Source organism: Polypterus senegalus, chromosome 6 (assembly GCF_016835505.1).
Source record: "Polypterus senegalus isolate Bchr_013 chromosome 6, ASM1683550v1, whole genome shotgun sequence".
Lineage (NCBI taxonomy): Eukaryota > Metazoa > Chordata > Cladistia > Polypteriformes > Polypteridae > Polypterus > Polypterus senegalus.
Genome location: NC_053159.1, coordinates 160556058 through 160583752, shown reverse-complemented (window position 1 = coordinate 160583752; position 27695 = coordinate 160556058). Strand labels below are relative to the sequence as shown.

Here is a 27695-nt window from a genome sequence, read left to right as displayed (position 1 = left end):
ACGACTCATCCGAGAGATCACAAAAGACCCCAGGACAACATCTAAAGAACTGCAGGCCTCACTTGCCTCAATTAAGGTCAGTGTTCACGACTCCACCATAAGAAAGAGACTGGGCAAAAGCGGCCTGCATGGCAGATTTCCAAGACGCAAACCACTGTTAAGCAAAAAGAACATTAGGGCTTGTCTCAATTTTGCTAAGAAACTTTTTGCTAAGAAACATCTCAATGATTGCCAAGACTTTTGGGAAAATACCTTGTGGACTGATGAAACAAAAGTTGAACTTTTTGGAAGGCAAATGTCCCGTTACATCTGGTGTAAAAGGAACACAGCATTTCAGAAAAAGAACATCATACCAACAGTAAAATATGGTGGTGGTAGTGTGATGGTCTGGGGTTGTTTTGCTGCTTCAGGACCTGGAAGGCTTGCTTTGATAGATGGAACCATGAATTCTACCGTCTACCAAAAAATCCTGAAGGAGAATGTCCGGCCATCTGTTCATCAACTCAAGCTGAAGTGATCTTGGGTGCTGCAACAGGACAATGACCCAAAACACACCAGCAAATCCACTTCTGAATGGTTGAAGAAAAACAAAATGAAGACTTTGGAGTGGCCTAGTCAAAGTCCTGACCTGAATCCAATTGAGATGCTATGACATGACCTTAAAAAGGCGGTTCATGCTAGAAAACCCTCAAATAAAGCTGAATTACAACAATTCTGCAAAGATGAGTGGGCCAAAATTCCTCCAGAACGCTGTAAAGACTCATTGCAAGTTATCATAAGCGCTTGATTGCAGTTATTGCTGCTAAGGGTGGCCCAACCAGTTATTAGGTTCAGGGGCAATTACTTTTCACACAGGGCCATGTAGGTTTGGATTTTTTCTCCCTAAATAATAAAAACCATCATTTAAAAACTGCATTTTGTGTTTACTTGTGTTATATTTGAGTAATGGTTAAATGTGTTTGATGATCAGAAACATTTTGTGTGACAAACATGCAAAAGAATAAGAAATCAGGAAGGGGGCAAATAGTTTTTCACACCACTGTATATATATTTTTATATATATATATATATATATGTGTATATGTTGATATGCATATATGTATATATATGAAGATATATATGTATATATGTATATATATATATATATACACACACACTATATGTAGATTCAAACCGATTATAACAGCAACAATCCAAGCTATGAGAAAACACTAAAAAGGAGGCATGTCAGACGTCGTAGTACATTTTCTGATGCAGCTTGACGAAAACAACTTTGTGATTCTGCGGTCAAATACACAAAACAATTACTTTGACAATCATGTTACGTTATTTTCAAAATGTTTCCTTTTCTTTTTATTTACTTCTTTAACACACTACTTCTCCGCTGCGAAGCGAGTATATTTTGCTAGTAAATAATAACCCATAAAAATTACACAAAAATAAGTTCTTTGGTAGTTTCTTAAATTGGTTTAAGTCTTATTTAACAAGGTGGAAAATTCTTTGTCAGCTGAGGTGATTGTAGTTCAGGGATCCACAATATTGTGTATAAAATGTTGAGAAAGTAAGGAGTTTTCTATATAAGCAGGATTCTGAGAAATTCATTCATGCATTTATTTCTAATAGAATTGACTACTGCAATGTGGTGTTCACTGGATGTTCACATTGTTCTTTATACAGCTTCCAGTTAATCCAAGATGCTGCTGCAAGAATCATTACAAAAACAAGAAAATATAAACATATAACTCCAGTTCTTATATCCCTACCCTGGCTCCAGGTTAAGTTTAGGGCAGATATCAAAATCCTCCTTTTAAAATATAAAGCCTTAAATGGACAAGGTCCAGTTTGCTTGCCTGAACTTATCATGACTTACGAACCAGAGTGCACATTAAGATGTCAAGATGCTGGTCTGTTTATGATTGCAAGGATAAATAAAATAACAGTGGGAGGTTGAGCTTTTAGTTACAGGGCCACTAAACTGTGGAATGGTCTGACTGCTACTATAAGAGATGCTCATCTTTCAAATCCCGGCTGAAGACTCACTACTTCAGTTTAGCATATCCTGACTAGAGCTGCTGATTAACTGTACAGACTGCATCTCTGTTCTTGGTCATTAGGCCTAAAACATAAGTAATATGATAGTTATAATTTGTTGCTAACCCTTACCTACTCTGGTTCTCTTCTTGGTACTCAAATGTGGCACTTGGTGCCACTGCCCACCTGCCAAGTTGTCCTGCCTAACTAAGGTAAAGTCATCTCTGAGGATCGCAAGTAGAGGGGTCCTTTCATCAGATTGGCTGGCCCAGCACTGACTCAGCTGTGGAATGGCCAATAGGGGGAGGCAACTTAATGGCCGAGGTCTTCAGGACTCTGAACAAATCCAAATTGTATTATGTAATATCTACTGTACTATTGAATTCAGTTCTGTACTTGTAATATTTGTATTTCACTATTATATTGTACTGAGGATTACTTGTGTTCTGTTCTGTGCATTGTATTATATTTACTCCCTTTTTTTTGACACCCACTGCACGCCCAACCTCCCTGGAAAGGGGTCTCTCTTTGAACTGCCTTTCCCAAGTTTTCTTCTATTTTTTTCCCTACAAGGGTTTTTTTTTGGAGGGAGTTTTTCTTTGTCTTCTTAGAGAATCAAGGCTGGGGTGAAAAAGCAGGGTCTATTAAAGCCCATTGTAGCATTTCTTGTGTGATATTGGGCTATACAAAAATAAATTGTATTGTTGTATATAGCCTAAAATAAGAATCTGTTCTAGACCCAATGTTATTTTCAATCTAAATTCTACTATTAGGCCAGATTATCTCAAAACACAAAGTGAACTACTACAGTTACGTAGATGACAAGCAGCTTTGCCTACCTAAATCTATGACTTTGACTCTCTGGGTTCTCTAATTCAATGTCTTACTTGCATTTCTGCAAGGATCAGTAATCATTTCCTCAAACTAAATACAGAAAAAAACAGAAATCTTAGCCATCTTAGTAAAAATGGAAATAATGAGGGTATTAGAAATAAACATGATCCCTAAGCATTAATAGTCAAGGCTGAAGAAAAAATTCTAGGTGTAATAATGGACTCTTTAAATTACACATTAGCCATATTACTAGATCTGTATTTTTCTATTTAGTAAGTATTGCAAAACTTACACATCCTAGACATTGCAAGATGCTCGGTAGTTAATTCACACTGTTATTTTTAGATGATTAAATGAATGTAATGCAAATCTAAATGGAATACCTAAGAAACACATCAAACAGTTTCAGTTAGTTTAGAATGCAGCAGCAAGAATCTTAACCAGAAAAAAAAATCTGAGCACATCTCACCTGTTTGTTGTTACATTTGTTACCTGTATCCAATAGACGGTTTACGTTACTGCTAATGGTACAAAAAGCCTTGAGTAATCTTGCCCCTTCCTATATTTTGGAATGCCTGCACCAGCACATTCTAAGTCGCAACTTTAGATCTTCTAATAGTGGTCTGCTTATTACTTCAGGAGCCAAGTATAAAGAAAGTTTTGAGGCAACCTTTTGCTGTTACGCACTATAAATAGTGGAACATTTTTAGTCACTTTTAAAATCCACTTTTTTGATTTTGTTTTTGCATAGTGTCAATTTAGTTCTACTCCCAATACCCTATATATGCATAGAATGATCATTCTCTTCAGTGTATTTGCAATCATTATTCATTTTTATTTTTCCAATTACTTTTCCGGCTCTTTTATGGTGAAAGCATGTGATTTCTCACTTTTTTTATTTTTAATAAATTTGCAAAAACCTGAAACTTTTTCACGTTGTCATTATGCAGTGTTATGTGTAGAATTCTGTGGAAAAAAATGAATTTAATCAATTTTGGAATAAGGCTGTAACATAACAAAATGTGGAAAAAATGATGCGCTGTGAATACTTTCCGGATGCACTGTACGTAACAATTGAAAATAACAATCTGTTTAAATTGTACATCTGCTTCCCCATACGTGGGTGGCAGAGCCGTGAACTGACTACTGCATAGAGCCCTACCAGGGGTTGGCGAGCAAACCGAGCAGTGGGCAGAGCCCCCTAGTTATTAAAAGAATAAAAGAAGGTTATAGTTCAGGGTCGCAAGGAGCTTCTAAATGTAGTTCTAGCCTAGTGTTCCTGAAGCAAAAGTGGGAATCCCTAAACTAAAGCCATTTCTTGACACTATCCTCAGACTACATATAAAGCCACCTCATTGCCAAGAGAACATTTAGTCTGGAGATAGGAGAAGAGTTTGGGGCTTCATTTTTTAAATGATATTACTCAGACTGTTCCTTTTGGTATTGCCATACCCTGTCTCCTACTATCTTATTTGGTACTTTCTTTAGAGCACTCTGTCCATGCATACCAGTGAAGCCTGTGCTTAAATTTCTTTACTGGTAGTCACTTAGTGCTTCTGTTTCTTCATTTATGCCCACTATCCTTTTTCAGCTTGTATTGCTTTATTTTTTTGCTCTATAAAACTAGTTAAATGTTTGATAGGCACTCTTTATTTGTTTTTTGTTTGCTGTGAAAGTCCAAGGTGAATCACCTCCACATTTTGTGTCTCTTGAAATGTGGGAAGAAGATAATCAAGGATCATGAAAGAGAGAGAGCTTGGTGCTTCATGGGAGGAGAAGTGGGCTAACCAACACACCTCTTACTTTACCAAACTTTAATTTCCTCCCTATCTTCATCTTCCCGTTAAATATTATTATTACATAAGACACAACTTCATTCCATTTATTATGCCTTCTTGGTGTTATCTTGGGTGTAAAATGGCTGCCATGTAGTAAAGAAATCTAATATTTTCCATGCATTGAAGTGAAAGGTTGTAATTAGAAACAGGGAATCGTTTATTCCCCATTGTCTCCTCTAATTTCTCCATAAATTCAAACAACTACATAATCAGACAAGAATGGCAGAGAGGGGTTGGCAAAAAAACTACAAACCAAAGAAATAAGTGACAAAGTATTCTCAGTTTGAGTATAACAGCTTCACCAATGTTTTAGAATGATTTATTTTTTTCTGTTACTGATTTTTATAGAATAAGTTTCTTCCAGGTCCATTACTGCAAGATGTGAGCCACCCTTGAAGACAATGAATTAAATTAGCTAATAGAGAATTGATATCCTGCTCTGTTCTTATCTCAAGGTGAGATTTAAAAAAACAGAAAAAGCTCTAGCACCTAGTAATTCCCAGTAGTACTTGATCACATTGTTGTATTACAATGACCTGTTAAAGTAAATATTACTGATTTCTTAGTTACATCATAGTGTGCTAAATCATTTATGAAATTGTAATTGGCAATTGCAGCACCTTGCATACTGTATATGCTCCAATAAAACCCCCCGGCGTTTATTTGCAAAACTAGCCTTGGCTCCCGGCACTTAATAGAGACTGGCTGCTATTAGAGACCGGCCATTATTAACAAAAACCTTCAGAACGCAATATTCTTTTGTGCGTGTCGGTACAGGTAGGTACACAAAAATATCGGCTAATATTACAAACAGCTACTTTATTTGAATTTCTGCTGCTGCATAAGACTGTTAAAGATAAATGGCAATGTCTTTCTGTACCTTACGCTGCTATTCGTCTTCCGAATCTGCAATGACGGCTTCGTTGTTGTCCAGTTCACTATCGTCTTCCTCTTCTTCCAGGTTTGTCACGACACTTTGAATTCTTGCCGCTGACAATTTCTCTCTTCCTTCAAAACACGGCTGATTTTCTTTGAGGTAATGAATTAATGAATCCTCACTGCCGTCAGTAGAATTGGTGATGCCACAATTTTTGAAAGATTCCCAAATCATTTCATTTGAGATTTCATCCCATGCAGACATGATCCATGTCACCATCAGACATCGTGAAGGTGCTCGCAAATTTTCGTCTCGTGTGAGTTATTTGTCATTGTCACCTGTCATCCAATTTTCATAGAATGCTCTGATCTTGTCCTTGAAAGATTTGTTCCATGAAACATCTGCTGGCTGCACATATTTTGTGCAACCTCCTGGAACAACTGCTGTGTCCATGTTGTACTTTTTGAGCTCCCGTTTAATGTTTGCACTGATATGGCAACGATAAGAGTCCCAAACCAGAAGTCTCTTGTGGAATGAAAATTTTCCACAAACTTCTTGCAGCCATTGGATTGTGAGATCTTCATTCATCCATCCTTTTTCTGAACATGTTACGACGGCTCCTTGAAGTTGAACATCTTGCTGCAACTTAGTCACTTCTTGTATTCCACGTCTAAATACGATGAACGGCTTCATCTTGGTTCCATCACACTTGGTCGCAAGAACTAACATAAAATGATCTTTCTCATGGCCAGTAGTTTTGACAGAGACTGTTTTAGCTTCGCTGGGATGAACAGTTGTCTCACCCTGCATGTCAAACCAAACTGATGTCTCATCCATTCCAATAATGTTGCATTCTCGGATACCTTTGGTCATCTGCAACTGAGAAATCGATATCACAAAAGAAACAACTTTGTCAATCAGTTTATCTGGATCTTTTTGAGCCACAGTTGTTTTTCGTCTGAGAGATAGCGAATTACGCTCCATAAATTTTTGCAACCAGCCAGGACTCGCAACAAAAGTCTCCATTCTCTTGGATTGTTCATCGACCTCGGTATTGAAAATCAGTTTAGCTCATTCATGAATCATCTATCTGCAAATGCTAATGGATTTTCGCTGCTGCTCGAGAATCCAGGACAACACACAATCTTCAAGTTCTTCACTAACTTTCTTGGTTCCTCCTCCTTCTAACCGCTCTCTGCTTGCAGCTTTGTAACTTTCACAGACACAAGACTCTCATATTGTTTTTTCCACTCTCTAATTCTTTTTGGATCAACACCATAATGACGAGCGGCCGCTTCACAAGAAGTTTCTTTCCCGTATTCCACCACACAAATCTTAAAGGCAAGGTCAAATGACCATTTTGGCGGCATTTTGGAAGGCAATGTACCGTAGATCGACACGACCGTATAGGTGAAAAACCTGCTATGGTAAGCTCTGCTGACCCACTACCAGCATCGTCCTCATGCACTACTTCTTCCAAAACGAGACAGGAATGTTGTACAGTTTCTCAAAATACCAAAGTGGAAGGGTGCTCCAGAGTGGTCTCTTTGCTTCGCACTTCAGAAATATAACAAGGGCACCTCATATCGCTGGTGAAGAAATCACATGAAAAGGATTAAAATGACAAGAAAATTCCATTTTAGTGGATATGAAGACGACAGGTTTTTCTTTGTTACTCCCCTCTCTGCTCAAAGGGTAGATTTCATAATCCATTGCCTCACAGGTCCAAAATAAGTAAATGCACCCCGGGTCTGACGACCTAGGCTAATCTCGTTGACAGTGAAAATGATAAGGAATGTGCAGCTGGTTAAAAGTGATGAATCTTCGCAAAAACTCTTCATAGCAAAACACATTTGTACCACTCTCTGTTTATCACTACCGTACGGTATTACCGTATAAACACCGTATTTAGGTCAAGCCAGCATGAAAATGAAGCACTTTTAGAAACCGGTATATCCGTATTTCTTATATATGCAATGTGCTGACATGCACATGTATTACACACGTCTGTAAAGATACAGACGCTTACAATGTACGCTAGTAGGCAAATATCAAAGACCCAGTTACTGTTAGAAACCGGCTACTATTTGGCCGCATCCCCTCTGAAGCCCGGCGCTTTTTCGAGACCCGCGACAATAAGAAACTCGGTGTTTATTGCAGCATATACGGTAAGTGTTTAAAACTTTCAATCAGATTTTGCTGAATCAAAAATTATATATTCATTGTGAGAATTACCTTTATCTTGTCTCAAAGTTTCTAGTTTTATCTCATACAAGTCTAATACAACAAATATTAGTTATATGCCACCAAATATATTAAATTAAAATAAAAAAATAAATATGTCACTAGCAATTAAATCTCACACATGAATCCAGCTATTTATTAGTCAGATTCAGACTCACCCATCCTGAAGTCAGTAAACAGAGGTACACATTAGAAACACCACGTTACTGCAGCTACAGAGTAACTAAATAAAATTTCGACATCAAAAGTTAGACCACTGATATCTGGATCATTGATTCATTAGGAAAATCAAGTGCTCACAGATCATATTATCAGAATCTCTAGCTATGAAAACACAACACTGCAACTAAAATGTATAATAACTAGGACAGAAAATCTGACACTTGGTTATCTGGACTGATTTATTGACAATGAAGTGTCTAGTAGCCTCTGGGGCTTTAATTTTGCACACTGGTACTAAGCATAATCACCCTTAATAGTGAGACGTATTAAATGCTTCAAACCAAACCAAATCAAAAGCTTAAATAAATGTACGAATTTAATTTTGAACTTAACTTTGTCTCTTAATATTAAATAAAGCAGATGTAGTTTACAGTAGACGGCATTCTTTAAAATGCTAATTTAAGACAAGGGCTGCACATAAAAGCATTGCCTTTTAGAATCATTAGGTGATTTCTGGAAATGGCCAACTTATTAAGAATAATGGTTGCCACATTAATTGCAGTGCATCTTACTGTATTCTAAGACGTTCTAAAACTAAAACTGCCTAGGCAACTGTTAAGGAAAATATCTTGGCCGCAACTTACAGTATTTTTACACTCACAATCCAAGTGTTTTTTTTTTAGGAAATGATTCAGGGCAAAATATAAATTGGAGCTAAAAAGTAAAGATTATACATCTTTAAATTAAGTCTAATGTTCTTATAGTTGGGACTATGTGAATAATTGTTCATATATAAACAGTTTAGCTTCAACACTACTTTGTAGTAAAGCATCTCAAAGCTGTAGTGACGTATCTTGAGTGATTTTCCTGATGAACCTCAGATACCTATAAGGGATGCTGTATCTTGTGAGACTTTAATTTTAGACCAAGAGATGGAGTGCCCACTAGTCCTAGGTATCAGAACAGATGTCCCAATTCGATTTGATTTTGATTCACAATGTCCTGATTCGATATCGATTTTATCTTGATTGAATTCACATGCACTGATGCATTTGAAGTGCTGGCTTTTTTAGAGATTACTTAACCATGCACTGTGATAATGTGATAATTTTCCCAGTAACCCTTTATTTGAAGGGTGTCCACATCTTCTTCTTCTTTCGGCTGCTCCTAGTGACTTCATAACATATATATAAGCACGTAATGTTTTTTAAGAAGTAATACTAGATTAGCAATGAACAATTAATATCAGTATTTGTAAGTTGTGGAACAAAATATCATTGCTCTTATTAAAAAAAAAAAATTCAAAGCACTGCACTCATTCAGAATTCACCATAATTTAACTAACATGTCTCACCGCAAATATTATGGGGGACTCCTGGTTTTAATACAATGCAATGACATTTACTTTATAAAACATTTACATCACCTTGTAAATAATATTATTATAAAACTAGGGGACTTTGTCCCCTGCTCTCTTCGCTCGCCAACCCATTCAAAAAGGTGCTACATGCTTTTGTGAAGAGGTTGGCTGGACGCACCCTAAGGAGACACAGCCGCTCCTCTGAAAAACCCTCTTAAACGGTGATACAATGGGAAAAAAATATATTTCTTTTTACCTCCTCTTTGCTCAATCAGCTGCTGCCGTGCCACATGATCTGTACTTCGCTCATCTTCCCCTTCCCCCCACCCCCGCCAGCGGTATGCGCCGTTGTGAAGAGGTGGGCTGAACGCACTCCAAGGACATGCAGTTGCTCCTCTGAAACCCCTCTTAAACGGTGATGCAATGGGAAAAAAATAACAGTTGTTTTTTTTACCTCCTCTTTGCTCGGTCAGCTGCTGGCTTGCTGCTGCTGCCGGGCTGCGTGATCTGCATTTTGTGCGGCGCTTTAACCATTTAAAAGCATGTACAGCACCTGGCCTTTTATCTCACTGCCTTGTCTCTTTTGTCCCCCAAACATCCTCAAACACTACGCGATCTCTTTTTGCTGTTCCATTATTTCATCGAGTAATATTTTCCATTTGTTTACGCTAATGTGATCTTTGCTGTCATTTGTTTGAGACTTTCGAATTTTCCTACTTCCATTATCTCTAACCTGCTTTGCATGTGTATCATAGGACTTGCTTTCAAAGGTTGTAAGTATGACGTGACTTTCCCATCATGTGGGACATGAAAGTGTTTGTCTGTCTCTCTTCAAAAGATCTCTCTTCCAAAGATCACGTCTTGTCGCAAGATATAAAAAATAATAATTAAATATTGCTTCTTAAATAATATGTTATTCAGTTAACCTATTTGTGTGTTATGAATCTTCATGTAGACACCCTTCAACTAAACAGTTTTTCTTTCATTTTTATTTCTTAATTTTGTATTAAAACAGAATCTTCACCAAAGCATATATGGAACCAAGTTATTATTTGGGTTATTACACTGAAAATCTTTCTTTATCATTAAACAAGTTAGGAAGGCAAATCAAGCTCTTTAATCATAAAATGAAGTTGTCTTCAATGCCAGTCATTTTAGTTTTTTTTTGTTTTCAGTAAGTCTTTTACAAACACTTTCTTTAACTGAAATTTATACATGCAGCTAGCAATGCACCCGATCTGCTGTCATTTTCTGCATAAGATTTTAACTGTAGCAAATTGTGGAAATACAAGGAAAATGCAGATACAAAATCAATATGAGAATGTCCCAAAAAAAAAGACAGTATCAATAAAAGCAATAACAAAAAATAACATGAATAAGGTAGCAAAATAAAACTTAAATGAAAAATAAAATCAATTTTTAACATGTTCCTGACATACATACAGTATGTTGAAAATACATCTGTAAAATGAGGCAGAAAATAATCTGCAAGTAAAATAAACTTCCTTTTTTAAGAAAAGGTTGCCTCCTCTGTTTTTGGGTAAGGGGGAATGTTGTGTTTTCTTTTTCCTAAAGCAGTTTATCTTGCCTTTTCAGTAATTTTGTTTTATTCGTTTTACCAGACTCAAGCCTGAATTTGAGGGAATGTAAGGCAGGAGATTGTTCATTTTGAGAAACCAGTGCCACAGTCATTCTCACCCAACAAAAGCAGAATATTCAATCACCTAACACACAGTTCTTTGAATATGAAAGACAACTGGAGTGTCTAAAAAAATCCACAGAGATTTGTGGAGATGTACAAATTTCAAACAAATAAAGGATTAGAAGATAGGACTTTAGAGTTGTGAGACCTGAATCACTGTGTCATCGTGTCACCAATTCAATTTAAACATTTACAAATATAATTCAAAAAATCATTAAAATATGTATATTTTATGTTATAAATATTTATACATGTATTCTATATCTTGTGATCTTGTGAGTTAAACAGTAATAATTACTAATATATGTTTCATCAAGAACAAAGCTGAAAACTGTTTGCAACTGTAAAAGAAAAGAACTGTTTTAAGTTGGAACTCCCTACACATACTGCAATTCCAGCATCAGCCAGAATTTCTTGCATTTTTCCGGTTGGTGTTTTTGTACAAACTAACCTTGAAAAACATTGTTGTTGAATTCACGTACTACCTGGTTTACTCTTGCTAGGCTCTGTGTGGCATCTGCATATTATTAAAACTTTGAAGACAAGTACAACTAAAAAAAATCATTTAACAATATATGTATTTAAAAATGTGGAAAAGTAAAGTAATTGCTCTCAAGTACCTCTGAAATTGGGACACAGAAGGTAGGAAGAAAATGGGGACACTGGAGCCTATCCCAGCTACCATAGGGTGCAAGGCTGAAACACACCATGGAGATGGTGCCTGTACATCCCAGGGCGAATATACACACACACACACCCCAACCTCACACTTGGACCAGATTAGCATTGCCAATCCACCTAACCAACATGACTGGACTGACATGGGGAGAACATGCAAACTCCACGCAGGGAGGACGTGGGATGCAAACCAAGACCTCCTTATAGCAAGGTAGCAGTGTTACCACTGCACCACAGTACTAGCCTGAATGAAAACATTTTCCATTCTCTAAAATCAATCAGGGCAACACGGTGGCACAGTGGTAACGCTGCTGCCTCGCAGTTAGGAGACCTGGGTTTGCTTCCCGGGTCCTCCCTGCGTTGAGTTTGCATGTTCTCCCTGTGTCTGTGTCAGTTTCCTCCAGGTACTCCGGTTTCCTCCCACAGGTGCATTGGCGATCCTAAATTGTCTCTAATGTGTGTGTGTGTGCCCTGTGGTGGGCTAGTGACCTGCCTGGGGTTTGTTTCCTGCTTTGCGCCCTGTGTTGGCTGGGATTGGCTCCAGCAGACCCCTGTGACCCTGTAGTTATGATATAGCGGGATGGATAATGGATGGATGGATAAAATCATTCTTTTAATTACAGATAAAAATGTTATAAAATATTATTATAATCCACCTCTTGAGGTTAAAAACAGACTTGTCTGTTAACACAGCAATTTTAATTTGAAACAGCTAATTGAGAATTTTCAGATATATTTAATTAGACAGTGTGTTTCTCCTTACAGTCCGTGGAATATCCAACAATGTTCCTTACATTTCTAAGACATCTGGAATGTTTTATGCAAATTGATATGATAGATCTGCAGAGTTATCTCAAGTTGAATTTTTTTTCTTATAATGACTACTAGGTACTCTAATAGCAACCCCTTGATGATGAGCATATGCAGGAGAAAATGAATCTAAATAAGCTGTTCATTTGTGGCATCTATTATAATTATACTAGGTTCTGTGACTTCTTAACTGACTGCTGTACAAAAACTGACAGAAAAAAAATAGAAGATAATCGTCAAAAAGTAAAATATATTATATTATATACACTGTAATATATATATATATATATATATATATATATATATATTATATATTGTTACACATGTGCGCATGGGAGGCAACTAGAAGAACCAAGAACGTCACTTCTAGTTCCAGCCCCAAGAAAGTCACTTGTTGTAAAAGCCAGTCATCTTCCATTGTTACTCAGTTTCTGTTTGAAACTCAATTAGTACATGTCTGTGTTGCCAAAGCTCCATTATTTCAGCTTTACTCAAGTATACAGGTGGCTGCCCCAAACCAAGGTGTATTCATTTTAATATATATATATATATATATATATATAATACAATATATATAAAATACTATATATATATATCTATATATATATATATATATATATATATATATATATATATATATATATATATATATATATATATATATATAGAGAGATAGAGAGAGAGAGAGAGAGAGAGAGAGAGAGAATTAGGAACAAAGTTTGTGTTCGGGCTCACTACAACACCCATCCATTAAATTTCCAAAGCATAGCTATAGTAACCAGAGTCTATCTGTGGGGACTGCACAGGAAGCAGCATTGAAAGGGACACCACCAGGGCATATTCACATTCTCATCCATATTTGCTGCAAATCAGGATTACCAGTTTAAAGACACTAACCAATATACTAAAATGAGTTCCTCTATTTATAACAACATGCCTTCAGTATTAACTAAGAGCTGAGGAAAACAGCATAATTAACGCATAGAACAATCTGAAGAAAAACAACAAGTAGTACAGTGTCTTGCTGACCATGAAGCACATTACCATTTTCCGGTACAATAATAAACAAAAATGTACTAAAATACATAATTATACTGAGTAGAAAACGCAAGTCAGCTTACCTAATGTACTCTTTGCCCCTTATTTCCATAATGCTGTACCTGGGCACATAACCCTAGCAATTCTTTAGCATCTGCTTTATTTTAGGATTGATTTAAAAATGCTCCTAACTGCATCAAAGACTCATCTCCTGCATACACAACATTGTGGAATTCTTGTCTCGTTCAGCATCTACTCAAAGAGAAAGTTCACCCATTCTCACATACAGGCTCACTATAATACTTATCAGGCCTATATTGATGGCCAAAATGTTTTTAAAACCCAGAGCTTTTGTTTTTTTTAGATTACCATCCTAAATTTTCAACAATAAAAAATATATACTTTGGCCTACTCAAGTCCACAATATCCATTTAGGATGCCAATCACAAAAGGCAGAACCTTTTTTTATCACTTCTAGATAATCTGACCACACTACGTCACATACTGAAATTTCATAACTTCCTTGATTTCAAAATACAAAAAGAAAAACGGATACTATTTAAAACTATGGAAATGATAACAGAGAAGAAGAAAAAAAGTCTAGTCTCATTTTACAAGGACCACAGTAACCACAGCAGTATTTGTAAAGTATGTAAGACAGGTTGTGACATTAAGTTCATTTTCTGGATATCCACAAATGTAGGACGGTTAGGATAACGAATGGCTTATAATGGCCACAGTGTAAGTGAGTGTGGGTGTAAACTGAGTTGCCTTCCACCACACGCCTGGGGTTTCCTGGTTAGACCATTCAACCCTAAGCAACCTGGAGAACGTATGTGTCTTAAAAAGGCAACAGACATCCAAGACAAAGTATTGAGCTTCAAGCTCAAAGAAGTATTCTACAGTTCTGATTTTGTAAGTAATCTGTCTGATAAAATATGTGAATGCCACATTTCTAGCATTTCTGTTATAGTCCATGCTTTGAACCAAGTCAACATGGAACTAAAAAACTGCAAAATGAAGTATTAGGCTATGACTGAATTTTCTAATGCAACAGAACAACATGCCTTTGAAGATTCATTCTTACCTGGACAATGTGTACAATAATCAGTTACCATCATGCACCATCGTTAACAGATGGGCCGCATAATTCTAAGACAGCAGGACCTCTCTCAGTCTTGACAACAGAAGAAAAGAGTGACTGTATTTCATAAAGTATAAACTATTGAGGTTAGTTATGGGTCAGTTGGAGCCATCTTTTTAATGAACAATTAAACACGGTTTGCATTTGTTGAATGCCCAGAATATTAAACTGAAATAAAACATCACTGCATCCCAAATTAATATTAATTCAAATAAAGCAATTAAAATAAACTAATGAATTCAAACAAAGAAATTTGAGAAATGTTTCATAATTAGACTGAAACTTGGATGCGCCAATATGACCCTGTTTCTAAATGACAGTTAAAAACAATGGAAGTGTGGTGTTCTCGAAAATCAAAATAAATCAACACCCAAGTCACTGCTGGCAAGGTCATGTGAACATGACCAGTCAATATTCCGCTGAACCGATTTGGTGTTTGTGGCAATCATTCAGAAAAAAAACAGAAGGAAAGCTTTTTTGCTTCATGACAATGCCTCCACTTAATTCTGCATTGGGTGAAATGTTTGTCTGTGAAGCTGTAGTTTCCAAGGGATGCCACACCCTCCCTATACTCCCGATCTGGCTACCCCTAGGCTGCTTAACCTGTAATGCAAACTTTGCAGGACACAACAAAACAAAAATGAAGACATCAGCTACAAAAATGTGGTTTTACAACCAAAAACTAAAACCTTGAACATTATAACAAATGAATTAGTGTTCACTGGGACTATGCTGAAAAATAAAACTTATTTGGGCCAATCACTGCATCTCTCATGCTGTAAAATATTTTGCATAACGGACATGTGAGTGTTATAAACAGCCACATGTCAAAATGTGTGAACTTAATGTTAACAATCCTGTTGACAGAAGACAGTAGTTACAGAAACGCTGGAGGTCTGAATTTCAGCACTGCTTGGTCCATTACCCAATTTTTTGAATTATTTTTCAACTCCCTGTTCAGTTCATATTAACATCCTGACTCCAAAACAAAAATGTGTCTAATCATCAGCCCGTGACTTTTGTATTAACATTTGGGTACTATCTAGGTGTTGCTATGAACAGTGTACAAAATGTCCATACTGAGCCAGGATAAGAAAACAAAGTCTCTATATTATAAAAGAAAATCTTGAGATGAGACTATTGCCAAGAGAATTCTTCAAGTCCTGCCCTCCTTTCAATCATTTCAGGATAACGGCCCACGCCCACGTGAGAATGGTTTTGTAAGACACAGTTCCTCCGCTTTCAGCTCTTATAGATTTTTATGTTTTCCTCACTTTAAGTTCCCAATAAAAGAAGACTTATAATGTCCAAATCTTATTGAAGAATTTCATCCCAAAGGGTTATCAACAGAAGAAATGAGTACATGGGCAATCCTAGCACCAAGAAACAATGAAGTCAAAGGAATTAATGCGAAAATTGTCAATAGATTACACGGCAAATTGGTTAAATGCATATCAATAGACTATGCTGAAACAGTTGGTGGTGATGATGAAAACTTCAACTTACAATGTCCCATAGAATATCTACAACCTTTGACACCATCCGGTCTTCCACCGGCCGAATTACTGTTGAAAGAAGGATGTATTGTAATGTTATTGCGTAATTTATGTATGAGTGATGGGATATGCAATAGGACAAGATTAGTTGTATTCAAAATTGCTCGAACAATTCTGACATGTAAAATTTTAACAGGCAACAAGAAAGGTAATGTAGTACATTAGACACCAAAGGAAATCTTCGTATTACAATGTTTACAGTTTCCCATTAGAATAGCTTTTGCTATGACAATTAACAAATAACAGGGACAAACATTCGAATAAGTCAGCTTATTTATTAGAGAGAAAGAAAAGATATTCACTCAAAGACACTTATACGTTGCATTGTCACGATGTAACTCCAAACACGGAATCAAAATTCAATGCGATATTGATGAAAAGTTAATTCCAAATATTGTTTTTACTGAAGTTTCACAGTAAAAGTGTATGTTTAAAAAGTATTTGCATGTTTATTTCAAAACAAAACAGAACAAAAACGTACAACGCAACATGCAATATACTTTTCTTTCAATTTATTACATTTTACTATTTTTACTATGGTTAATTACTCACTGCAATGTAAAATAGATAGGTCTATTATGCATATGTAACAATTCTCTATTGTAGGCACGGAGCTGGACAGTTTGACATCCGTGGCAGAGTGACGGGCACTGAGCAGGCTCCTGTCAATAATGGAGAATCCACTGCATCCACTGAACAGGATCATCTCCAGGCAGAGGAGTACCTTCAGTGACAGACTTTTGTCAATGTCTTGCTCCACTGACAGACTGAGGAGATCGTTCCTCCCCCACACTATGTGACTCTTTAATTCCACCCGGGGGAGTAAATGCTAACATTACTTAAAGTTATTGTCTGCTTTTACATGCATTTTTATCACTCTTTAATTTAATATTGTTTATTTTTATCAGTATGCTGCTGCTGGAGTATGTGAATTTCCCCTTGGGATTAATAAAATATCTATCTATCTAATTCTCATGAAAATAACTATCTGTTTAAATTGTACATCCGCTTCCCCATATTCGAGCAACAGAGCAGTGAAGTGGGTAGTGCGTAGCGCCTGCCTGGGAGTTAGCGAGCGAAGCGAGCAGTGGACAGAGCCACCTACTTTAATAAAAACTGAACTAAAGCGATGCAACATGGTTGAAGTGAAGAATGGCCAACTTGATGAAGTACCTGACAAATGAAATTTGATCCACTTCTGAAATCTAATCCAGTGCACAGTGGTTATGGTGTTGCCTTACTTCTTATTGCGGGCTCTTCTCTGGATTTTTAGATGATCTTACACATCATAAAGATTTGTTAGCCAGGCTAACTGGTGAATCTAAATTGACTCAACATGAGCAGTTGTATGTGTGTGAAAATTCCACTATAAGAACTTACATAAAATGTTACAGTTTAAATGTGGCATTTTTATATTTTTTTGAACATAATTATACAATTTAGCTACCCTTAATTAAAATGTGCATATAAGGACAGTTGAACTAGACTTAACGCCAGGTTCTTCTTATTATCCCTGTAAGGGCCAGTGCTAGAAAGTTAATGTTAATACTGTATAAATGTTAAATTCACTATAAGTGTTTACTTAGCTAGAATGTAACGTCTACGTGGCTATATAGATAATGGAAGATTGTTTTATCCCATATAAGCTAACGCAACATTCTTACAAAAATCAGCTTGTAAGACCAGAATAATCTGTTACTTAGTTTTATTTTTTTTTAATATAAACTTTATTTTGCACAATAATAGCAAACATGAACATCAATACAAATAACAATTTCTCAATACAAATAACAATGACATTACTCCTCCACTACTCCCCGGTCCCCACACATTAAGTTAAGTACACAAGTCTGTATTTAGCATTCAGTACTCTGTCTGATCCTTCTAACAAAACAATCGCTCACCAGCTCTTCTTCGTTATTCCAAATTCATTTTTAGTTGCCCCTCCTCAATGGAGCACAGCACCCCCTTCACTCCCCACACTTTTTTAAATTCTTCAATAGCACACATTGTTTTAAAATAAGTAAATTCCAGCTTAATTCTTGAAATTACATAAAATTTGAAAATAAACAGTACATCATCTGGTAACGTACTACTCTTGTTTATTATTACGGCTTTTTAAAATGGCTAACTTTGCTTGCCCAAGTAAATCATTTAAAAGTTGAAATTTTAATTTTGATGTTTTGTTATATTTCATGCCCCAAATAAATCTCTGATCCTTAAAAGAAACAGTAATTTTTTCACATATTTTCTGAAAGTATACAAACAGAGTTTGCAGTCGTGTACAATACAAGAATAAGTGAAATACAGTCTCTCTCTCCCCACAGAAGGCACATTTATCGCTCACATCACTCTGAATTTTACTTAAAAACATAATTAGTAGCGATGACCCCGTGTACGATTCTCCATTGTAAATCGCCTGCTCTCTTATTATTAGGGGGTTTATAAACATTCTACTAACATTACATTTTTTTCAACTAATTAACAGATTATAATATGTTAATTAGTTAAAAGATGTAATGTTAGATAGAATGTTTGTAAATTGAACCACACAGAAGCATACGTTTTTCTGATAATGTGTTGTGAAGATAAAGAAACTTATATTGTAACTTAAAGAAACATAACTAAGATATGAAGTTAAAATTGAAAAATCAATAGCAAGAAGTTTTTTTTTTTGTGCACGTATGAATTGTTTTTGCTGTGTAATTTATTTTTTGTGTGTCATTCGTAGTGCTTGAACCTTCCCAACAGCTGCAGAATTCTGGAAAACGAAGAAAAAGCACCGTCATTTTATCATTTTATCAGCGTCAAAAATGATTCGTTTATATAAGTTCATTAGTAATTGCAGCCTTTTTTCACACGGCTCCATTCATATTACTTCACGTCACTTTAAACTTACACACTAACTGAAAGCGGCATTCTGAACTTTTTATTATTAGTACAATTATTATATTGATTTGATGTGCAAAGTAAAAATTATATGGAGAAACTTACTACTATGTTAAATGATTGTCAGCCAGAATGCGATCCATCTATGACGTATTTAACTCCCTCTTACCCAAACGCTCTGATTAGTACACTGAAGCTAATAAATTCAGCACTATGTAGCCTAAGGCAGACAGCGGCGACACACGTGCTCCCCGGTCGCTTAGAGACTAGCAACATATCAGCGGACAGAAACCTAGGTACAAAGATAACCACGTCTACAATAAGATTTACGACCCACTCAGGACTTCTGCAACATGTTTCAGATAACCTTATCTATGATGTAGATGGTAAAAAGAATATTAACAAAAAAAGGTAACATTACCAAGAATTAAGATATTTAAAACATTCTTACTTGGAACTGTATCCACCCGGGTCGAATGTTTAAAAACAATAAATCACAGGTACCGGGTAAATCCTGATAACATTTCTCGAAAAGGAAATTCCTTATTATGCCCCAAGATACAGTTCCTTATGATAAACATTCCGGAAGTAACAAATGACTGATTGATTCTACATCCGACCAATAAAATTGAAAGGATTTTCTATTACTCCAATCATTGTGAGTGGGGGCGGATCATTTGGTGGTTTCATGTTAGATTGAGAAATGTTGAGTGTTAACGCTACACCTTCCTTGGAGATGTTACAGAAGGAAGCATTGCGTGTTGTGTAAGCGTCGTAGTTAATGAAATAACTGTGATGAACGTATATGTAACGTGCAAAACACAGAAAGTCATTTTTTTCACGTGTTGTTTTTAAACGATTGCTTAGTGGTTGTGGGCAGCGTGGTTTATTGGCAGTCAAGGGAAGCTACAGTTGATAGAACCACTCCCAGTGTGTACACAGCTGGTGTTCGGCATTAAACTCAGTGAAAAAGGTCACCCGAAAGAAATATGTGTTTTGAATGTAATATCAATTAGCGATCAAGAATCCTAGGGTATTACGTGAATGTGACTTGCGAAAACAGTGGAATCCCGTCCAGATGTGTCTTCTGCTTCGATTGCAGTGTTTCTGTTACTAATGTTTCGGGTACATACCAGACTGATATCAAGATATCTGAAATGGAATTCAAGATATCTCAAGATGATTTCTTGTAAAATGGCATATATTTTCAAAGTAAATTTCTGCATATAGTAATTTAACTTGAAATAAATTTGAGATTTAACTTAAAATGTATTTGAGATATCTCAAAATGAGCAGGAAGTTATTTTGAGATATCTTAAAATGTATTTCACATATCTGAAAATGGACAGAAAGTTATTTTAAACTATCTCAAAATGTATTTGAGATATCTTAAAATGCATTTTGGATATTTAAAAATCATCTGGATGTTATTTTAAGATATCTAGGAACATAACTAAGATATCTAAAAATGTATTTCGATAAAACTTCATATTGACTTGTGTTTCAGTTGGCAGTCATTTTCTAACCCACTTAGTCGAGAACAGGGTTGTGGGGGTCTGCTGGAGTCTGTCCCAGCTAGCATAGGGCGCAAGGCAGTAACAAACTCTATACAGGGTTCCAGTCCATCACAGGGCAAACACACACGCTGGGACCAATTTGGGATTTCCTTTAGACAGTGGGAGGAAACTTATGCAGAAACAGGGAGAACATACAAACTCTACGAAGGAAGGATCCGAGACGCAAACCCTGGTCTACTTACTGTGAGGCAGCAGTACTACCACTGCGCCATCCTGACTTATGTTTCAAATGTCTAAAATAGATTTTTAGGTATTTCAACTTCCATTCATGATATCTTGAAATTTGTCATTTCTGGTCCATTTCAGATATCTAAAATGTAATTTTATTTCAAGATATCTTATATATATATATATTTTAAGACATCTTTAAAAACACAGGACATTATTTTAAGATATCTCATTACCATTTTCAAATATCTACTAAACAATTTGGGATAACTGAAGTACAATTCCAGATATCTCAAAATAGATTCCTGTCCATTTTGAAGTATCTCAAATGCATTTCAAGATATCTTAAAAAAAATAAGTCTCATTAAAGGAATAGGAAATTTTACAGGAAGTGATTTCAAGATGTCACAAAATGCATTTCAAATATATTAAAATAAATGCAGCGTCATTTTGAGACATCTCAAAATTTGTTTCAGGTATCTTAAAATGTAAATGACCATATTTTGAGATACAAGTTTCTGATATCTTAAAAAGTAAACCGCATTTTAAGATATCCAAATATTCAACCTGAGATATCTCTACATCTAAAAGATATTTTAAAGTACAGTATCTCAAATTCAATTCATGATATCTTAAAATGGGTCTCTGCTTCATTTCAGATATGTTAAAATGTATGACAAGGTAGCGCAAATTGTATTTCAAGATCTCTCCAATACATTTAAGATATCTTTTAAAAAGATTGAATCATTTCAAGATAACTAAATAACATTTTCAGATATCTACAATACAATTTTCAAGATATCTCAAATATATTTTCAGATATCTTAAAATATCTTCCTGTCAGCTTTCTGATACCTGAAATGCATTTCAAGATATCTCTAAATAAGTACCTGCTCATTTCTAGGTATCTCAAAAGCACCTCAAGATATCTTAAAAAAGACAGGAAGTCACATTGAAAGGAAAGGGAAATGTTACAGAAATGTATTTCAGATATCTTAAAAAGCAGCAGGAGCAATATCAGATACTCTCAAAATGTATTCGAGGTATCTTGAAATGCATTTGACTCATCTCAGAATGTATTGCAAACATCTTAAAATGTGATGGAATATTTTTTGAGATATCTCAAAAGGAGTTTCATATCATTTAAAAAGTAAAATGCATTTTAAGATATCTGAAATTCATTTTGAGATATCTCTAAATGTTAATTCTCTTTGCCATGTACTTCATCATGTAGTGGCTGATATACTGTATTTGTTACACCTCCAACTTTAAAAAAATTGCTAACTTTTCTGAAAATATATTTTGACTTTGTTATTATGGGTTATGGAATGTAGACTGATGAGCAAAACATGGCAAATGTACTGCATCTATTTAAAAATGAAATTTATAACATAATAAAGAGTTTGAAAATTGAAGGGGTTTGAATACTTTCTGAACCCATGGTAAGCAGAATGTTAACATTATTTATTTTGCTATTTATAATTGCATTTATTTTTTGACTACTATTAAAAAAGAACGTGTTTAAATTGTTATGCCCAGAAATGGTCCTCTGTTCAAATAACTTCTATTAAGTGACTACTGGTGAAACTAAATAATATTGGTTAAGTAAGAGTGGAGAAAAGTTGTATAATGTAATGGGCTTTCGCTTCATTTTCATCAGTCCATTTTCTGAACCCACCAAAGCAGAGGTGGCCTTAGGGGTGTGTGGAGCCTGGGGCTGACTAACCCCATGCTGGGCCAGTTACATCAAATGCTGTTACCAGTATGTGTGGACTGTATAAACTTCCATGAGAATTTTTTTAAAAATAATGTTAACATTCACCGGATTTTCTCATTACAGTATTCAGCAAAATTTTTGCAAGATAACATGCAGACTTTATCAAAATATAACTAGAGACTATAACTTGACAAGTCTGCTTTAACGGGACATGCGGACATCAAAAGCAGGGCACCCTTAGGTGCGGGGCCTGGGGCAGTCGCCCCACTTGCCACCCCCAAACACCGCTCTTGCACCAAAGCTATGTGTTGGTAACTCTATATTAAAAATGGACAAACTCTGAACTTACTAAGCCTAATATCCTTGACTTCCACACATACATCACCCTAACTAGAGTGCATATAAAAAAGTATTCACACACTTCAAAGTTTTCACATTTTATTGTTATAGAACATTGAATCACAATGGATTTAATTTGGCTTTTTTGACACTGAGCAACAGAAAAATACTCTTTAGTGTCAAAGTGAAAAGAGATCTCTGCAAATTGGTCTAAATTAAATAAAAAATGTAAAACAAAACATGATTATTGGTGTAAGTAAAGTACTAACTTCAACAACAACACATTTTTTGTGCAATATGCACTGATGTTTGGCTCAGAGGTGTGCAGAAGTCAACGCCATTCACGATTCCAATGATATAATGAGAACAGCGGGATCACATAATGGACTGTTATTTCTGTGTGATCGATGTCTCTGGCTTCTTTACTAAAAATAAAAAATCTATTGAATACCCTACTCTGCCTTTAGCCATGAGATCAGCGCTTGCCAGTACCAAACCCACATGAGACACAGAGCCGAGATGAGGCAGATGAAGATACAACAATGCATTGGATGGCATGCACAACCAAGCCATACTGAAAATAAATGTGGTGCTTTGTCACTCACCAGCTTCCAGCATGGCAGACATGATTGAGCTAAAGCATGGCTGAGATATTCCTGATCTGTCAGCCAGTTCCCTCTGGTATGTGCCAGAAAGCAACCATTGTTAAAACATTGATATTAACAGATTGAGCAAAATTTCAAGTAGTCTGTATTTATAATACCTAGGAAAACTCAACACATACTTCCAAGACAATACCTGTTGAAAGTCTAAATCAGCTCATAACCCAGTCATTATTGTGGGCAAAAAAATCTGACCTGTCCCTAAAAGATTGTTCCCTCCAAATGTAACGATTTGCGTCATCTTTAAGCCATGTGAAACAAGCTATGGTTTGTCAAACCATTAGACTATAAATAGGTTATTGGGCATGAGATTTGTAGCTTTCTGTACATAGGGAGTGAATTATGCCTGTGTTTCTACTGCAATTTGGTTTCTAATCTTTTGAAGTAACCAGGTAGCCAATATAAACTGACGAAAAAACTAAAAGTTCTTCAGAGCAAATACGCAGCATTGGACCTCTTAAAAGGGAGCATCATCACTGTTGAGGTTAATATGTTTGTCACATCAACACACATTATAATAACGACTCAGTGTTATAAATTAATATACGGAAGAGTCATTATTTAACGGGTTTGTCTGCATTTTTTTCTACTTGATCGAGGGTGTTGTCATTTTACACTTTCTAAAAAAAAAAATGTTGCATACGGACAGGTCAGGGTTGCCATAAAAGTATGCAAGCATTCCCATCAAGGTTTCTTTTACAATTCGTGACTTTTGGAAAGCTACATATACATTTCGAGAGTCCTTTTTGTACATACACAAGTTTTATAAATCTGACCCCTGGTCATGGTCTGAGGTTTGACAAAAGCAAAAGCAGAACTACTTGGTTCAAGACTATAAGGATGGCGTTTGCTGTTACCAGGTGCAAAAATGTCAGTCTTTCAGAGCCACTAAAAAGAATCTGACAGATTTCTTTGCACAGGTTGACAACCTGTTTCTTCACAGACACTGACGAGCTGTTCATATCTTTCGGGTGTCAGAATGACCCACTATAATGGTGATTTTTTTTTTATTTGTCACTGTTAAGTTGAAAGCTGTCTCATTACACAATGGCAATGTCATGTCATGTCATTTTCAAACCCACTTAGCCTTGAATAGGGGAATTGGGGTTTGCTTGAGTTTATCCCAGCTAGCATAGGGTGCAAGGTATCAAGATATCTTAAAATGTATTTCATATAACTTCACATTGACTTATGTTTCAGTTAGTCAGTTGTTTTTTCTAACCCGCTTAGTCCTGAAATGGGTTGCAGGGGTCTGCTGGAGCCTGTCCTAGCTAACATAGAGCAGGCAAGGCAGAACAAACCTTGGACAGGGTTCCAGTCCATTGGAGGGCAAACATTCACATACTTCAACCACACATTAGGGCTAATTCAGTATTGCCAGTCCACCTAACCTGCATGTCTTTGGACTGTGGGAGGAAACCCATGCAGACTTGGAGAGAACATGCAAACTCCCTACAGTGTGGTACCAGGATGTGAACCCTGGTCTCCTTACTGTGATGCAGCAATGCCACCGCTGCACCACCATGTCACCCACAATGGCAATGTCCACCTTTTAATACCAATTAACTATGCATTACACATTAAAAAACCTAAGAAAACATGGAACTGTTGTTAAAACATATACAGTACAAAACACCCGTGGTTATCTAAGAGTAGTCACGCTCCTGCTAGGAATGCCACTCAGATATCCCAAGGCCTGTTGTTTTATTTGTGAATAGGACAACCAGGCTAAAGAGTCTCAATACATTTAAAGAAATGGCTGCTCCACGAGAATTTGGTTGCAGGCCAGAAAAGTGAGGCATATAAAACACTTGTCAATGCATCAAAGATATTTGGGCTCCTCTTCATATAAAACTTGAAATATTTGATGAAGGCGGTGAACAAGGAAGATGATGGATTTCAATATTTGAGAAAAAAGCATCCATGAAAACCTCAGACCAAGATTAAGGAAGGTATTTTTGTTGGCCACAAATCAGCATCAGTAGTGGCAAGTTTTTTGAAGATCTGCTAATGAGGCCAGAGGAACTTTAATGGAAGGTATTCATAGGTGTTGTTGAGAATTTATTTAGTGACTACAGAGCACCATACTACATCCAGCTGGCTGACAACATTATTCAGGAGTATAAAACCATAAAATGCAACATGTCGCTAAAGAATAATTTTCAGTATTCACGCCTGGATTTACAATCCAATGCTATTCTTGGTGCATTCAGTGACGAGCTTGGCAAAAGGTTTCACCAGGACATTGGAATGTTGGAAATGCAATATCAGGGCAAAGGGAATCCATCAATGCCAGCCGACTACTTGTATTGTTGGACACTGAAACAAGAAGCTTCAGATGCGGAGTACAAACGAAAATCAGAGGCAAAAACTGTTTAGCTTGTTTGAACTAATACAATTTATCAGCATCATCAAGAGGTTAAACACACTGAATTGAATAAAAGTTGATTTTATTTATCTCCATATTCCTACATGATACAGTCAATCTGAAACTTAACTTATGTTTATCTTTCCCAAAGCAAAATTTTAAAAAATTGTCATCCAGTATTACTTAGGTTCACCTATCATTGTGTTTTTATTTATATAAGGCCACGTTTCAAAATACAATTATTTGTGTATTTTTTGTACTCCAATTTTGTCTGAAATATTCTTCCATGTAAAACATGCTGTGACTACTGAAAAGGGTGCAACCAACCAGTATACAAGCTCATTGTTGTGTTTCAGCCTGCATTCCTTCCCTGGCTGGGGTTCAAATGCCATCTGTATTTCCTTTGTTAGTGTTAATTTTGCTTGTTATTTAGTTTATATGTATCTATTGTAAGAAATGAAACAAGACAAGACAGGTAAAGAGTTGGGGAGCCTCCTCGTATACTGGCCATAGAATCCAGTTCCTGGCAACAAGGTCAAAAACAAGTAAAAAATACTCATAGACATTTGACAGTTCAATCATGGTTGCTCTGAGCTTTTATAGAGAACTTAATGACAGGGAGGAAATGAAATAACAAAAGTGACAGGGATCGAGGGACCCGGAGATGATGTCAGGAACAGAGGGATGGAACTGAAGTCATCAGGAGAAGACCAGAAGTGATGTGATTCCATGGAGTGGGACAGACATGTTCTTAATTGGAGATCAGAGTAGTTTTTGAGGTAACAGCTTTTTATTCTGGTGTTTTCCTGTGGGTGTGAAGGAGAGAAGAACATTAGTACCATGTTCTAGTTCCGCTTTTCTCGTGGTTTCACACGCAATCAAGCTCTTTCACTGTCCCTTATTCACGCGTGTGTGACACTATGTATTTACTGATATGTTTCATGTGTCTTGTAGGTAGTTCCTCAGGACCCACCATCACCCCTAAGGACTGCCCTCAGCCCAATAAAGGCTCAGGAAAACCTACAATTCCTTGCAGATCATTGAATGCTGCGGCATTGGTGAGCTCTCTGGTGTTTTTTTTTTGCTTCTCATTTGATTATTGCTTTTCTGAATTTTGCTCACTGTGCTCTGTTTTTTGACCACTCTTTGTATCGTGTATTGAGATACTATCACATAATTGACTACTTCAGGCAACTCCTTTTGCCTTTCGTGCTTTTTGGAGTTTCACTGTTTTTCAGTGCCTTTTTGTGAACGTAAACCTTTTTATTTATACAGATTCAACATTTGCCCTTGTTGTGAATAGATGTGGTTTGATGGTTTTCCCTCCGCTCTAGTGGGCATTTTTGAGATTTTTGGGCCCATTGTGCTTAGGAGCTCCTTAGTTTGTAACACTCAGTAAAGTTTCCAATCCTAAGCGGACAGATAAATGTAATAAAAGTTAAAGTTGAGATTATAAAACAATCCAAGCAAAGTTTACAGTTTTGTTCCTTCTCAGTTTGCAGAATGGATCTGTTTGTTAATATTATTTCCCCACTCTTTTAGACTGTATAGGTGTTTATTCCCTATTTTGCATGTTTGCATTTATGTCTGTGGCTACATTGTGGTGGAGTGTCTTATCTTATTTATTCCTGATTTTTATTGTCATTCCTGATCCCTGGTTTTCTTTTAACCAGTCCCTTGGCCTCCTAACCAGAAGGGATT

The 27695-nt window shown here is 36.2% G+C and overlaps 1 protein-coding gene across 1 annotated transcript in view; it reads right to left on the bottom strand.

The window, feature by feature from the left end:
* Positions 1-19736, bottom strand: part of gpd2 (glycerol-3-phosphate dehydrogenase 2 (mitochondrial)) — a 165341-nt gene extending 145605 nt beyond the window's left edge. Inside the window, exon 1 of the mRNA XM_039757438.1 lies at positions 19615-19736. The gene's annotated coding sequence lies outside the window, so the exon portion shown is untranslated. The remainder of the gene's footprint in view (positions 1-19614) is intronic.
* Between the last annotated feature and the right edge of the window lie 7959 nt (positions 19737-27695).